The sequence below is a fragment of the Rhincodon typus genome, unplaced genomic scaffold, assembly GCF_021869965.1.
Source record: "Rhincodon typus isolate 14 unplaced genomic scaffold, sRhiTyp1.1 hic_rhity00006143, whole genome shotgun sequence".
Lineage (NCBI taxonomy): Eukaryota > Metazoa > Chordata > Chondrichthyes > Orectolobiformes > Rhincodontidae > Rhincodon > Rhincodon typus.
The window spans coordinates 1,554-7,570 of record NW_025971781.1 but is presented as its reverse complement, the minus strand read 5'-3'; the positions used below and the strand labels follow the sequence as shown (position 1 = coordinate 7,570).

The following is a 6,017-nucleotide window of genomic DNA, read 5'->3' as shown; positions in this document are numbered from 1 at the left end:
TCCGTCCTCTTATACCTTCGGGAGGATTGGTGGTGTGGTCATTGCTGATTGGTCACATTGTTCAGTATCTCCTAATGTTGTTCCATTTCCCAATCAGATATCTGCTACATTCCTATCCGGAGAGGGCACGGGGAGGAAGTTGGAAATTAACGGTGCGAAATCATCAACCGCTTTCTTTCCAATTTGAAAAGCCCGCCCATATGTACAAAAAGAGAAAGTTTTACAAAGTAGAATGCATCATTGGTTATGAGTTCGTTTATTTTTCGATTACAAATGTATACTTCACACAATCTCTCTTTACCTCATTCCCTCCTCTAATTGAATGTCTATTCCGGATCTTGAATGACGGTTTCTGAACCTTCAGAAGCAGGGGGGAAAAAAACGCCAAAAACTGCATTCTACACCTAATCATTCAATTTCACATTTCAAAGGCACACCGATATGAAACATCACATAACTTTCTTTGGGATGAGCGCATTCACCACCTTTTTACACTATTTTGAAGTAGCCCTCCCTTATTGCACTGAGTCAGACATTAGTACATGCTTAATAAAAACCAAAAGAACTGCGGATGCTGTAAATCAGGAATAAAAACAAAGTTGCTGGAAAAGCTCAGGAGGTCTGGCAGCATCTGTGAAGCAGGAAACAGAGTTAACGTTTCGGGTCCGGTAACCCTCACCCTAAGCCGAACACTTTTGTACTAAACCTCACCCTAGCCTGTAGCCATAGCACTAGACTTGACAGTAAACCTAGACCCAACCGTCGATGTAGTCCGAAGCATAGCCCAAACACTAACCCTAAAACTAGACCTAAACATAGCCTGAACCCAACCCTAGCCCTATCCCGAAATTTTGCCTAAACTGTATTCCTAGCCCTAACCCGAATCATAGCCATAACCCTAACCCTAATCCTAACATTGTCCCTAGCCCTGGCTCTAATCCTAGTCCTAACCCTAGCCATTGCACTAACCCCAACTGTAATCCCAGTCCTAACACAAACCGTAACCCCATTTTTAACCCAAAGCCTCACACTATTGCACTAAATCATGCCCTCGCCCTACTTCTTCTCCTAACCATAATCCGAGCACGAACCCTCGTCCTAACACTAACTGTAGACCCACCTCTAGCCCAAACCATAATGCTCAACATAGACCGAACCCAACCCAACCCTAACCATAACCCCAACCCTTGCTCTAACCCTAACCCTATCCCTCGCCGTAAGCCCAAGCCCCAACACTTCTCCTACTTTAACACTACTGCACTGAATCACGCCCTAGCCCTAACCTGAAACCAATCCCAAGCCCGAACCATAACCCTAACTCTAGCGCTAACCCTAGGTCTAACCGTAACCATAGCCCTAAACCTAACCTTAGCCCTGACCATAACCCTGACCTTAACAGTGACACAAGCTTTAAATCTTGCCCCAACCTCATTGCTTCATTCACCAATCTGCAAATTACGGCGCCAAAATGATAAACCGCTTTCTGTCAAATTTGAAAAGCCCGCCAAGATGTACAAACGTTTTAGAAAGCGGAATGCGTAAGCACTTTTTACGAGGTAATTTACTTTCAGGTTACAAATGTATACTTCACACAATTTTTTTATCTCATTCTCTTTTTTCCTTCAATCTGTCCATTTCCGATCTTGAATGCGATTTCTTAACCGTAAGGACAGTCGGAAACGAAAACCAAGCGCCAAAAACCGCACTCTGCACATATTCATTTTCTTTCCTACTTCAAGAGCACCCCGACATATTGATACAACATCACACAACGTTCTTACGGGTGAGCGCATTAATGCTTCAAACATTATTTTAAAGTGGCCCTTCCTTATTGCACTAGATCTGAATAACTCCACACTTGCTACACCAGTCCGGCAGCTGTTCTGGTTTTTATCTCGGTTCGTTTTGCAAGTCTCTCACCAATAGCAGAAAGGCTCATTTACAGCAATCTGCAAAATCTTACAAAATCCGAGTGGAAAATTGGAAATAAACAAAATTCCTCACAGCGCGCTAAGCCTTCCTACTGGGGGTAATCAAATTTGGGCACACTTTTATTTCTGTTTGACAGAGGGTGAAACCTTGGTTCATACGGCATCGGGGTCTAGTAAAGAGTGATTTGAGCAATGTAACTGAGAAATGACTCGGAAGTTGAGGAGTGATCTTATAGAGGTTTACAAAATCATGAGGGGGGAAAGATAAGGTGAATGGCAGATGTGTTTTCCTTAGGAGGGGGATTTCAAGACGGGGGGGTATATTTTTAAGGTTAGAGAATAAAGATATTTTTTAAAAAGACTGTAATACCCTATGACTCATTGGTGTCTCATATACTGTCCGTCTACAGGCAGGGAAAATAGGCTGTATTGGAACTCAACCGAGAATAAAGCACACAGAATCTTCTTGACCACTTATTAATTTACAGATCATTTTATAAAAGACAAACATAGAACTGAAATTTAAAATTCCCCCGTACCAACTGCAAAGAAAAGTTCATCAGTATTAAAAAGATGATGTTTCAACAGAGTATGGGAATTTGTGGGTGGCTCTTAAAAGAGCCTTTGGGTTTTTCAGTGCCAAGTGGTGTTTCACTTGGAGCTGGTGTACTTGGTCACCGCCTTTGTGCCCTCCGACACGGCGTGCTTGGCCAGCTCCCCGGGCAGCAGCAGGCGTGCGGAAGTCTGGATCTCCCGGGAGCTCATGGTGCTGCGCTTGTTGTAACGGATCAAGCGGGAAGCCTCCCCTGCGATACGCTCGAAAATATCGAGTTCATGATACTCATGGCCTTAGAGGAGATTCCGGTGTCGGGGTGAACCTGCTTCAACACTTTGTAGATGTAGATGGAGTAACTTTCTTTCCTGGACCTTCGCCTCTTCTTGCTGCCTTTCGCTGGCGCCCTCTTCACCGCTTTCTTAGCGCCCTTCTTAGCAACTTGCCCTTTCTTCAACCTGCCAACTTCTACTAAGTGAAGAAATGAGGGTTATTACTGACTCCTACCTGTTGGTTTCTGCTATGGAATTATCAGAGTTTAGTTATCAAATTTTTACCTGGCAGTTTCTGATGTGGAAATATGGGAGGAGTGTGAAAGTCAATTTGCTCTTAAGGTTTTCTGCTGTCTGAGTGCAGTTATCCATCTGTGCCTGTCAGTTTCTCCAACTGAATGTATGAGGGCACATACCAAGCTATGCCTCCAGGTTTCTGCTATGTCAACGTTTGAATTTATTTGTCAATCTATAACCATCTGTTTGAGCTTGGTGAATGCGAGACTGTCGTTTTCAAACTGTACCTGTCACTTTATTCTGTCAAAGTGGAAGTGTCATTATCAATCTGTTTATGGCAGTTTCTGCTTTGTGAATATAGGAGTGTAGTTATCAATCTTCCTCTGACAATTTTGTGCATATGTGTGCATCTACCATCTTTTCCTGTCATTTTCAGTGCTGTGTATCTGAGAGTACCCATCAGTTTCTTGTTTGTGAACACGTAAATGCATTTATCATTCTGTACCTGTCAGTATCTGCTATTTCAAATTGTAATTTTAGTTATCGATCTGTCTGTGTCAATCACTGTTGTGTGAATATGCAAATGTATTTATCAATCTATATCTGAAAGATTATGCTTAGTGAATATCTTTGCGTACTTCATTCTTTCTTTTTGAGTGTGTGAGTTTAGTTGTCATTTTGTCTCTGTCATTCTCTGTCATGCAAAAGGGTGAGTGCATATATAAATCTGTCCTTGTCAGGTTCTTTTCTGTGAATCTGAGAGTCTAGTTATTAATCTGTACATGTCAGTTTTTGCTTTTTTTGAATGTGTGAATGCATTTATCAATGGGTATACATGAGTTTTTATTCTATGACTATGTGCGTAATTATCATTCTCACCCTGTCCATTTCTGTTGTGTGAATATGTGACTGTAGTTATCAATCTAACCATCAATTTATGCGATGTGAAACTTGGAGTGTTATTACTGATCTGTTCTTGTCAGTTTCTGCAATGCAAATGTGTGTCAATAGTTCTCAGCCTGTACCTGCCAGTTTCTGGTATGGGAATATTGGTATGCAGGTATAAACCAACTCCTGCCACTTTCTGCTACGTTCATATTTGAGTTTAATCATCAATCTGTACCAGTCAGTTTCTACTATGTTCATATGTGTGTTTAGTTATCAATCTACATCTGTCAGTTTCTGCTTGTTGAATCTTCGAGTACAGTTATCAAGCTGCACCTATCTGTTTCTGATATATGAATATGGGACAAAGTTTTGACTTCCACCTGTCAGTTATTGCTAAATGAACCTGTGCGTGTCGTTATCAATATACACCTGTGAGATCCTGCTCTGGCTTTATTTGTCAAATTGTTCCTATCCATTTATGCCACATGAATATGTGAGTTCAGTAATCATTCTGTTCCTGTGAGTTTCAGCTCTGTGAATGTAAGAGCATTGTTTATTCAACTGCCCCTGACAGTTACTGGAATGCAAATATGTGCCTGGAGTTATCAACATGTACATGTTAGTTTCTGCATTGTGAATGTATGGGTTGAGTTATCAATTTCTACCTGTCAGTTTCTGCTAAGTCATGATGTGAGCATGGTCATTGGTCTGTACCTATCCATTTCTGTCATGTGAACGTGAGTGTTGTCATCAGTGTGTCACTGTCAGTTACTGCAATGCAAAGGTGTGACTGTATTTGCCAAGCTGTACTTCTCAGTTTTTGGGATGTGAATATGAGAGTGCAGGTGTCAATCTACGCCTATCAGTTTCTGATATGTCCGCGTGAGTCTTGTTATCAATCCATACTTGTCAGTTTTGGCTTGGTTAATGTGTGAGTATAGTTATCAATATGTACATGCCAGATTCTGCTGTGTGAATGTGAGAGTACCATTTTCATTCTGTTCCTGACAGTTTGTGCTTTGTGAACTTTAGTTATCTATCAGTGCTTGTCTTTTTCTGCCACATCAAAATATATCTGCATCTATCAGATTCTGCTATCTGAATATGTGAGAGTACATATCAAGCTATACGTGTCAGTGAAACTGTGTGTTATTATCAACCTGTTTCTATCAATTTCTACTTCATGATTATGAGTGTATTTACCAATCTTTCTCTGACATTTACTGCTCTGTGCATGAGTGTGCATTTACCATCTCTGCCTGTCAATTTCTGGTCTGTGTGTTGAGAGTGTAGACATTAATTTGCACCTGTCGGTTTCTTTTTTGTGTACATGTTAATGCATTTATCATTCTGTACCTGTCAGTTTTTGCGAGGTGATTATATCCATGTAGTTATCAACCTGTATCTGTCAGTTTCAGCTGCGAGAATGAATGTTGTCAGTCTGTACCTGTCGGTTTATGCTTCGTGACTATGTTTGAGACTGATCCATCTGTCCCTGACAGTTTCTGCTATGAGAATGTGTGAGTTTAACTATTAATCTGTCCATGACAGTCTCTGCAATGTGAACGTGTGAGTGTAAATACTCATCTGTCCCTGTGAGTTTTGATTGAGTGTATCTGAAAGTCTAGTCTGTACCTGTCAGTTTCTGCTTTTTGAATGTGTGAAGGCATTCAACTATCTGTACCTGTCAGATTTTGCTGTGTGAATGTGTGGGATTATAAATATCTCTGTGTCCATTTCTGGTATGTGATTGTGAGTGTGTAGTTTTCAATCTGTACCTGTCAATTTTTGCTCTGTGAATATGACTGTCATTATCACTTTCTATTATGTCACTGTGTGAGCATAGTTATTGATCTGCACAATTCGGTTTCTGTCAGGTCAATGTGAGTGTCATCATCAGTATGTCCCTGTCTGTTACTGCAATGCAAATATGTGACTGCAGTTATCAATATGTACTTTTCAGTTTTTGCTATGTGAATATGAATGTACAGGTATCAATCTATGCCTGTCAGTTTCTGCTTGGTGAATGTTAGAGTATAGTTATCAATCTTGTCGCTTTCACGTTCGGCTTTGTTTATACATTAATTTAGTACCTGACAGCATCAGTTTTGTGAATATGTGAGGTTAGTTATCAAT

General features: G+C 40.7%; 1 pseudogene; it reads right to left on the bottom strand.

Annotated features, from left to right (window-relative positions):
- Positions 1-2,405: 2,405 nt before the first annotated feature.
- On the bottom strand, positions 2,406-2,955 carry LOC109925959 (annotated as a pseudogene).
- Between the last annotated feature and the right edge of the window lie 3,062 nt (positions 2,956-6,017).